The sequence below is a fragment of the Semicossyphus pulcher genome, unplaced genomic scaffold, assembly GCF_022749685.1.
Source record: "Semicossyphus pulcher isolate SPU_LCO1_2020_fin unplaced genomic scaffold, fSemPul1.0.p SCAF_17, whole genome shotgun sequence".
NCBI lineage: Eukaryota > Metazoa > Chordata > Actinopteri > Labriformes > Labridae > Semicossyphus > Semicossyphus pulcher.
The window spans coordinates 44,703-56,163 of record NW_027211681.1 but is presented as its reverse complement, the minus strand read 5'-3'; positions in this window follow the sequence as shown (position 1 = coordinate 56,163).

The window sequence follows — 11,461 nt, the reverse complement described above, 5'->3', positions numbered from 1 at the left end:
GTAACTAGTTGGACTGTGGATTTACACCACTGTGCAATATTTTCATTCCTATGCAAATTTACTGTGCAATAGTACTATACATGTTTACTTGTACTTGCAATATTTGGATGATGCATAGTGCACTTTACTTTTAACTTATATTTTTATTTAAATTCTTTGTTTCTACTGTTGCGTGAAGGGAGACTGACAAAGTAAGAATTTCATTGTATGGTGTAACCGCTGTGTTTTTACCGTACTTTGTAGAATATCCCCCTGGTTTCTAGTGCTTATTGTCCAAATCGTGATAAATGTAACATTGGTCAAAAGTACAATGTATCATTTGCCATTAAGAGAATGTTAATAAGCTTATATCTAATCAGAACTTAGCATAATAATCTTTGTTTGTGTTTGCTGTGTATCATTTGTTGATTGCTTTGCAATAATTACGGATATTTACCAATCCTGTTATTCTGTGACACAAAAAATATTTCAATCAGGAGAGATGTAATACGTTTGAACAATTATTTATTTATTTTTAAGTTGAAATTAAATGCGCAAAGTCTTTGGCGATTAGAATCCATCGTGATGTCATCGTGTGTTGGAGGGGTGTAGAGGCCGAGAGCAGGATAGGATACCCCCAGATGGAGTCAAGACACTGGTGGTGATGATGGTGAAGAAGAGGCTGGAGGAGAGGCAGGGTCTCAGATGATGTCGAATAATCACTTGGTGATATGTAAGTAGTAAGTTTCAGTATTGGGACAAATGTTAGTCTGATGATGTAGGACAATGGTTATTTTATCAGGTGACAGAAAGAGTCCTGCTGAGTAATTCAGGCAGAGCAGGGGAGGCAGGGTCACAGGTTAGGCCTTGGCTTGTAAGAGTATGATTAGAGTAAATGTATGTCATTGTTTTGTATTGCATTGAGGTTACACTGGTATACTACGAGGTATATTAAGTACTCAGTCATACATGGTTTTAATAATGTGGGCATGAATACAATACTATGTCTATAAAATATATGAAATAAGTGGTGACTAGCTTTACCAGTGTAGATGTATTTTTACATGCAGTAGCTGATACTGTGGTGTCTTTCTAAGGAAACTGATCCATCTGTACACAGAAACAGAAAGACTAGAAGTGAGAGGGAGTAAAAAATGTCTTGTGTTCTGTGGTTACGGTACTTGGTTACGTGTAATACCAGTTTATGCCTGTATCTGCTCCCTCTACATTAGGCCCTGTCGTGAAAAATCGGGGTCAAAAACTGAAGTCTGAAATGGACCTGAAATCTGAATTTCAGAACCACCTCGGCCCTGTCGTGAAAAATCGGGGTCAAAAACTGAAGTCTGAAAATGAACAAAAGTCGACCTGAAGTCTGAATTTGAGAACCACCCCGGCCCTGTTGTGAAAAATCAGGGTCAAAAACTGAATTCTGAAATTGACCTGAAATCTGAATTTGAGAACCACCTCTGCCCTGTCATTAAATATCAGGGTCAAATACTGAAGTCTGAAATCGAATAAAATTCGACCTGAAATCTGAATTTGAGAACCTACCCGGCCCTGTCGTGAAAAATCGGGGTCAATAACTGAAGTCTGAAATTGACCTGAAATCTTAATTTGAGAACCAAATTTGAGAACCAACCCGGCACTGTCGTGAAAAATCGGGGTCAAAAACTGAAGTCTGAATTTGACCTGAAATCTGAATTTGAGAACCTACCCGGCCCTGTCGTGAAAAATCGGGGTCAAAAACTGAAGTCTGAAATTGACCTGAAATCTGAATTTGAGAACCACCTCGGCCCTGTCATGAAAAATTGGGGTCAAAAACTGAAGTCTGAAATTGACCTGAAATCTGAATTTGAGAACCACCTCGGCCCTGTCGTGAAAAATCGGGGTCAAAAACTGAAGTCTGAAATTGACCTGAAATCTGAATTTGAGAACCACCTCGGCCCTGTCATGAAAATTCGGGGTCAAAAACTGAAGTCTGAAAATGGACAAGATTCAACCTGAAATCTGAATTTGAGAACCACCTCGGCCCTGTCGTGAAAAATCGGGGTCAAAAACCGAAGTCTTGAATTGACCTGAAATCTGAATTTGAGAACCACCCCGGCACTGTCGTGAAAAATTGGGGTCAACAACGGAAGTCTGAAATTGACCTGAAATCTGAATTTGAGAACCAACTCTGCCCTGTCGTGAAAAATCGGGGTCGAAAACTGAAATCTGAAATCGAACAAAATTCGACCTGAAATCTGAATTTGAGAACCACCTCGGCCCTGTCGTGAAAAATCGGGGTCAAAAACTGAAGTCTGAAAATGAACAAAATTCAACCTGAAGTCTGAACTTGAGAACCTACCCGGCCCTGTCGTGAAAAATCGGGGTCAAAAACTGAAGTCTGAAATTGACCTGAAATCTGAATTTGAGAACCACCTCTGCCCTGTCGTGAAAAATCAGGGTCAAAAACTGAAGTCTGAATTTGACCTGAAACTTAATTTCAGAACCAAATTTGAGAATCACCCAGGCCCTATCGTGAAAAATCAGGTTCAAAAACTGAAGTCTGAAATTGACCTGAAACTTAATTTCAGAACCAAATTTGAGAATCGTCTCGGCCCTGTCGTGAAAAATCGGGGTCAAAAACTGAAGTCTGAATTTGACCTGAAACTTAATTTCAGAACCAAATTTGAGAATCACCCCGGCCCTGTCGTGAAAAATCGGGGTCAAAAACTGAAGTCTGAATTTGACCTGAAACTTTATTTCAGAACCAAATTTGAGAATCACCCCGGCCCTGTGGTGAAAAATCGGGTTCAAAAACTGAAGTCTGAATTTGACCTGAAACTTAATTTCAGAACCAAATTTGAGAACCAACCCGGCACTGTCGTGAAAAATCGGGGTCAAAAACTGAAGTCTGAATTTGACCTGAAATCTGAATTTGAGAACCACCTCTGCCCTGTCGTGAAAAATCAGGGTCAAAAACTGAAGTCTGAAATTGACCTGAAACTTCATTTCAGAACCAAATTTGAGAATCACCCAGGCCCTATCGTGAAAAATCGGGTTCAAAAACTGAAGTCTGAATTTGACCTGAAACTTAATTTCAGAACCAAATTTGAGAACCTGGGGAACCTGAGAAATCGGTGTCAAAAACGGAAGTCTGAATTTGACCTGAAATCTGAATTTGAGAACCACCTCGGCCCTGTCGTGAAAAATCGGGGTCAAAAACCGAAGTCTTGAATTGACCTGAAATCTGAATTTGAGAACCACCCCGGCACTGTCGTGAAAAATTGGGGTCAACAACGGAAGTCTGAAATTGACCTGAAATCTGAATTTGAGAACCACCCCGGCACTGTTGTGAAAAATCAGGGTCAAAAACTGAAGTCTGAAATTGACCTGAAATCTGAATTTGACAACCACCTCTGCCCTGTCGTGAAAAATCGGGGTCAAAGCTGAAGTAAGAAATCGAACAAAATTCGACCGGAAATCTGAATATGAGAACCACCTCGGCCCTGTCGTGAAAAATCGGGGTCAAAAACTGAAGTCTGAAAATGAACAAAATTCAACCTGAAGTCTGAACTTGAGAACCTACCCGGCCCTGTCGTGAAAAATCGGGGTCAAAAACTGAAGTCTGAATTTGACCTGAAATCTGAATTTGAGAACCACCTCGGCCCTGTCGTGAAAAATCGGGGTCAAAAACTGAAGTCTGAAAATGAACAAAATTCAACCTGAAGTCTGAACTTGAGAACCTACCCGGCCCTGTCGTGAAAAATCGGGGTCAAAAAGCGAAGTCTGAAATTGACCTGAAATCTGAATTTGAGAACCACCTCGGCCCTGTCGTGAAAAATCGGGGTCAAAAACTGAAGTCTAAAATGACCTGAAATCTGAATTTGAGAACCAACTCTGCCCTGTCGTGAAAAATCGGGGTCGAAAAATGAAGTCTGAAATTGACCTGAAATCTGAATTTGAGAACCACCTCTGCCCTGTCGTGAAAAATCGGGGTCAAAAACTGAAGTCTGAAAATGAACAAAATTCAACCTGAAGTCTGAACTTGAGAACCTACCCGGCCCTGTCGTGAAAAATCGGGGTCAAAAACTGAAGTCTGAAATTGACATGAAATCTGAATTTGAGAACCACCCCGGCCCTGTTGTGAAAAATCGGGGTCCAAAACTGAAGTCTGAAATTGACCTGAAATCTGAATTTGAGAACCACCTCTGCCCTGTCGTGAAAAATCGGGGTCAAAGCTGAAGTAAGAAATCGAACAAAATTCGACCTGAAATCTGAATATGAGAACCACCCCGGCCCTGTTGTGAAAAATCGGGGTCAAAAACTGAATTCTGAAATTGACCTGAAATCTGAATTTGAGAACCACCTCTGCCCTGTCGTTAAATATCAGGGTCAAATACTGAAGTCTGAAATCGAATAAAATTCGACCTGAAATCTGAATTTGAGAACCACCTGAAATCTGAATTTGAGAACCAGCCTGGCCCTGTCGTGAAAAATCAGGGTCAAAAAGTGAAGTCTAAGAATTGACGTGAAATCTGAATTTGAGAACCACCCCTGCCCTGTTGTGAAAAATCAAGGTCAAAAAGTGAATTCTGAAATTGAACAAAATTCAACCTGAAGTCTGAACTTGAGAACCACCCCGGCACTGTCGTGAAAAATCGGGGTCAAAAAGTGAAGTCTGAATTTGACCTGAAATCTGAATTTGAGAACCTACCCGGCCCTGTCGTGAAAAATCGGGGTCAAAAAGCGAAGTCTGAAATTGACCTGAAATCTGAATTTGAGAACCACCTCGGCCCTGTTGTGAAAAATCGGGGTCAAAAAGCGAAGTCTGAAATTGACCTGAAATCTGAATTTGAGAACCAACTCTGCCCTGTCGTGAAAAATCGGGGTCGAAAACTGAAATCTGAAATTGACCTGAAACTTTATTTCAGAACCAAATTTGAGAATCACCCCGGCCCTGTGGTGAAAAATCGGGTTCAAAAACTGAAGTCTGAATTTGACCTGAAACTTAATTTCAGAACCAAATTTGAGAACCAACCCGGCACTGTCGTGAAAAATCGGGGTCAAAAACTGAAGTCTGAATTTGACCTGAAATCTGAATTTGAGAACCAAATTTGAGAATCACCCAGGCCCTATCGTGAAAAATCGGGTTCAAAAACTGAAGTCTGAATTTGACCTGAAACTTAATTTCAGAAACAAATTTGAGAATCACCGCGGCCCTGTCGTGAAAAATCGGGGTCAAAAACTGAAGTCTGAAATTGATCTGAAATCTGAATTTGAGAACCACCTGAAATCTGAATCTGAGAACCACCCCGGCCCTGTTGTAAAAAAACCGGGGTCAAAAAGTGAAGTCTGAAAATGAACAAAATTCAACCTGAAATCTGAATTTGAGAGCCACCCCGGACCTGTCGTGAAAAATCGGGGTCAAAAACTGAAGTCTGAAATTGACCTGAAATCTGAATTTGAGAACCACCTGAAATCTGAATTTGAGAACCACCCCGGCCCTGTCGTGAAAAATCGGGGTCAAAAAGTGAAGTCTGAAATCGACCTGAAATCTGAATTTGAGAACCACCCGGCCCTGTCGTGAAAAAACAGGGTCAAAAACTGAAGTCTGAAATTGACCTGAAATCTGAATTTGAGAACCACCCTGGCCCTGTCGTGAAAAATTGGGGTCAAATACTGAAGTCTTTGTTCTGTCTTATCTTATCTTATGATGATAGCATTATGCGTTAAGATGGTGGGATTTGATAGTGTACACTTTTTGTCCTTTTTGGCCATAGATGGCTTCAACACAACAAAAACACTGTCTAATTGAAAAACTTGATTTACACCACAGTCCTTTCAATGTTTGACATGACTTGTCACTGTTTGAATAGGTGGTGGTGGTGGTAGTGACACAAACCCCTTCACCTGCACCGTAACCTTAATAAGATGTTCTGGGAACTCGGGGTATAATGAAAGATTAAGTTATTTGGCCAAAGTGTGAAGAAAGTGTTGTAGCCACCGCGTGTGATGTCATTCACTCTGTTACCGCGAGACTTCAGACTATCCACTCCAGTGTTTTCTTGTGTTTCTTGTGATGTATTTCTTGTATTCTTGTATAACTACACAATTTACAAAATCTTGACCAACCGGAAAAAAAATGTTTCCCTACGGGGATTAATCATGGTGTATACTAGAGGTCGACCGATAGTGGATTTTTAAAGGCTGATATAATAACGATAGTTTGTTCGAGGAAAAAGCCAATAGCCGATTAATCGGCCGATATCTCCCTACCCCACGAAAAAAAATTTAAACTAATTTAAATGAACACTCTATATCTTTATTACATATCCTTACACATAACTGTTGAACGGAAAGTCTATGTCAAATAAATAACAAAATAAAAACATAAATCTGGAAAAGAACATGAATCTCAAAGAGTAATCAATACCTAAATAAATAAAATAAGTAGTAAAGAAAATATTATCTGCAAATGAACATCTAACTCAAATTGTTGTGCCCATATTGTGCCTTTCCTCAGCTAAATAGGGACCACTGTTTCCTCCTGCTGCCATCTAATGTAAACATTAGAAACAAACATGTAAATGAATTCAATATAGCTATTAACTAAATAGGCTATCAAATAGATAATGTATATATATATAACTTTATTATTTACTTTTATATATTTAATATTTATTTCAATCTACATGAATGATTTAAGTTGCGCTTTATTAATAATTTTTAAATTGAAATGATACTGCAGTTGTTTTCTTAAAGTTGCTGGTTTAATAAAACCTTTCTGATAAAGTAAAGTTTTACTAAAGTTACAAATTAATTGTTGTTGTCATCACAGAAGCTTTCTGGCATATATTTGTCGCCCCTGCGTCAGTCTCTCGCTCCTTTCCTTTAACTTTACCTACACATTGTTCACAATAGTTTGTGTTGACGTCGTGGCGTGCTTTACTCCTGCCTTATGCAAACGCCGGTTTTTAATAAACCCATTTTTTGCCACTTCGACTTTGATAATAAGTACGGAGAGTATCCTGAAGCGTGATCTGCTGGATTACATCGTTGGAAATATGTTGGATTTGTTTACATGGCGATGCGCTCCGTGGCGTATATCAGGCCAGATGCTGCGCGTCCCGTTACATTTTTAAATACCACTCTTACAAACTATTAGTGTTTGTGCACATTACCGGAGTGAGGAGGATCATAAAAAGTGTGAATTCATGTCATGAATGGACAGTTGACGTTACGTGGTTGGATTATTTAGAAGAGAGAACGCCAAATTGGTAAGTGATTTAAGTAACAGTTAAATGATTTATTTTCCTCCCTGCCTGCCCGTCTTGTATCGTGGAGAGCTGATATTGTTACGTTATATTCCAGAGATAACTTTTGAGGGGAGAAATAAACTGAAACGAGTCAGATATAATATGAATCACGTACAACATGTCAACTGTTCCCCGGTGCAGTAAAGGTTTAGCCCCCACCCACCCGGTCTCCACGTACGAGTTGCATTTCATGGTTTTCTAACAGTTGTAAGAGTATCCTCGGGAGTTGCACACGCAAACTTAAATTTTAGCAAAAGTGCCCCTCAAATGATCAGATATGATCCCATTAGTTGTGCAAGGCTTGCACTCACTGCTAGCCAAATTGTAGCGAGCTTGCTTACTTATCAGAGACGGCAGCAGCATGAGTTCAGCAGAAAAGCAGTGAAAGTTATCGATAGTCTAATTAATTAATAATGCAATACTATAAACAACAACCTTATCATGATCATAATTTGTGAATAAAGCTGTGGTATGAAGTTAACTTTAATTCATTATCCCAGGTACCTGCATTACCTGTATGTCACGTATGGAGACTCCATTAAAAAGGCGAATGCACGTGTACGTCCCCGCCTGAGGCTGCACAGCCATCGGCCACTATCGGAGCCCAGATCCGCCGATGATTATAGTTTTTAATAAGTCCTATCGGGGCCGATTAATCGGCCAAAACGATCAATCGGTCGAACTCTAGTTTATACTTCCATACATTTACACATACAGGACCCAGTAATAAGTCAGGTATACGTCTGCCTCCTTTGGGTCATGTTCAGGAGCCGACTAGGCTACTGGCTAACTGGCTTTTATTATTAATCCATCTGATTGCAGGGCACTGAGGTGCGAGGTCGTCTCGTTTGGAAGCCACATTATATGTTAACACATTATAAACCACATTACCACTTTATAATACCAAAAATAGATCAAGGGACAAGGCCCGGAAATTCTGTTTTGAAGCGTTGCTTAATCCATATGGCCATTGAACACACCCCTGTTCAGTCTGCGAAACAGAGCAGCTGAAATCATGGCTAAAATAGCACAAATATTGTATATGTAAATGTTTTCATAACATAGATGTCCTCGCGATTTAAACATTTACATTAACTTTGTACTTTTTCTGTTGAAAAAAAAGTGAATAGATGTTTTCTAAACCCTAATCTCACAACCCTAACGCCTCCCTGGAAGAACGATACAAGAACTACAATAAGGGCCAAGATGCAATCATGGTTGCAATAAACAGTAGAGTGCTGCTGCGCTATGTTTGTACTTCTAATGTGTTTTCTCTATTACGAGCAATTGTGACCAGGAACCTTGCAAGCTTATTATAGGTTTTAGGGGATGGGAAGCACGCTGGTTTGGTCAAATTTGATGTTTCTAATTGTCAAGAGGGTGAAAACATGTTTTTTCCAGGTTTTGACCCTACTCAGTGGCGCCCCCTATTGGATTGTATTCGGTCATGGTAGTACAGGTCAAGAGCTTTCCAAAACAGTTGACCTCATGTCTGTAGCATGTTTTGTTGCTGTCCCTATAAACCTTCAAAAGTGTCTCAAGTTCAAGGTTCAAAGCAGGAGCCGCCCACAGTGTTCATACTGGCATATGTTACTCTCTAGGTCAAGACTTTTCCAACTATGTATTCACTGTTGTCCTACGACAACGTTTAATTTTTTATCTTACTCCAGGCCTATGCCCTTTCAGGTGTACTTTCTCAGACCCTTTAAAGGCCAAGCTGGATAAAATCAGTCAAACATGCTTTAATGTGTATTTAGTGGCCAAATGTGTTCAAGATATTGATGTATGCCTTATACACAGGCATACTGTTACATTACATGTTTCATATAAATATTTTCCCATTAACCTAATATGGACGTATAGAGACCCTGTATCCCCTTACCCAGGCTGACAGGATGTTCTGAGATGATCAAGATTATAGAATATTATAGTGCCAATACCTTTCTGTGTGCAATATAAATTGTGTACCTCTTAAATATATCTTAAGTACCTCTTAAATCCACCATGCTATGACCTTCTCAGTATGACGTTGGCATTCGTATCTAATATTCGAATGCTTCCCAGGTGTTTTTTGCATGTCTATTCATTGTGTGTCAACCCAGTATTTCTGCACAGTTGCAAAAAAGATTAAGCAAGACATTTATAGTAGGCTATAATATCTGTAGAATTAGATACCAGTGGTGGCTGTGTAGTATTGTTTGCAACTCTTGATCCAAACATTTCCAATAACTCCAGAGCATTGTAAGTCCAAAAGTCAACATTTATTGAAAAAATAGTATAAATCATTTCCAAAATTCAGAACATATTTTTTATCTGACAAAAAATTCTGCTTCAATCCATATTTCTTGGCTCTTAGCCTTTCAAAAACACCATTTTCACTGCGGTCAAAAAACAGTTCTCCCACTTGCCGCACACCTGTATTAACAAACAGCAGCATAAATTACATTCATATAATCATAACAAAAATCTATCCAGCTCCAACACCATTTTAATCTGATGAATCACTGTATTCAAATTGCGGATTTTGTTCGAGGATTTTTTGAATATAAAATATGACAACAGACAATGGAACCTTCATTCAAAAACCTCAAACTTCAGATGTAAAAAAAAATGACATTCAGTACAGTTCTATCAAATTTAAGTTTGGGACTGCTGACAATACATGGACATGTGAAACATCACAATTGGCCACAATTACATGTAAAAAACAATCACTCACAAGACACTTGCAATTATTAACCTTATTGGTCACTTACGGCACTGTAAATGATTTAAACACAACATTAACATTTTATATCTATCTTGCGATGGTTACTATGGTGAAACATGCTAACAAACAGTCACCAGTTTGTCCATCCAGCAGTTATTAAACAATAAGATAAGTTGGAGTGGTGTTCACACTCCCTTAGCTCTATTTAAATCATTACCAATATCTAAAAAACATGTCTGGCACTCAGCTAGTCTGCAAATGTGTGTGTTTGCTCCTCGGCAGGTAGTGCGCAGTGGGTTTATCTTTGCTTGTTTGATGAAAACAGCTGCTGGACACTCTAGAACTGAATTGTACAGTAATTGTGCAGCACAATTATAACATAAGCTAAAGCGGGCTACTAAGCCCCATTGAAATGCATAGAGCTGTATAACTGGATACCAAATCTATGTGCGTTCATCTCTACAAATAAGTGGAAAGAGGGACAGTGGCATGGTGGCGTTATTTTTTTAACTTTATAAAAGGGAAACAACAGCTCATGAATACCAAGTTGTGTGACTGCTGATTGTTTAGTTGCATCAATTAGGCATATGATTTCACTAGCCTAATATGTTGAATTGCCTTGTATTTTTTGGAGTGACTTTACTCTATTATGTACTATCATGTCATAATATAGTTATCAGAATTACAAAATGATGACTAATAACTGCAACTTTAAGGATGAAATTATGACTGGGAAACTCAAAATTCATCCCGTTTTTTTTTTGGTTAAAATACTTTCATCATTTTCTGAAAGCTCAGGTGTACTGAAGCATGCCTCAGGTCAGTCAAAGGCTGTGATTCATGGTGATTAAAGGTCTCATATTGTAGAAAGGGAGATTTCCATGTCTTTTAGCTGCAACCATCAGCTTCATAAGTCACTTTGCCGGTCAGTCCAAATAAATGCATGTCCTATATGGTGGCAGCTATTGGGAATTTGTGCTTGTTTGATTATAAAGGCAGGTGTAGATGCTATATGAACACTGTAAGAGGATCACAACACTTAATCCACAGAAATGCACACAGCCGATATTAAGAAACTGTGCCTTTAAACCCAGCCGCCAGGACTTCACACAGCTGTGTGTCAAACTATACAGTCACCGCACTTATCCAAGCCGCCACCCCGGCCCACCTGGACCCACCAGCTTGACATCCACCCTCTCAGTCTATCTAGTTATTTGTGCAGAGGTGTTAGAGTTAGGACCAGGACTCTGATCTAGATTATATTTTATAAAGAAAATGTTTCCTGGTTTTTGCCCTCTGATATGACCATCTTGAACTGTCTGATGATGTGAATGGTGCTAGTCGAAAACATGGGAATATTTTTATCCATTCTATGTGACATGAACATGGTATAGATATCAGTGAATCTCCTGTTTTCATTTCTACCAAGATATGTTTTACATTATACAGACAGTACATATGACAATATAAA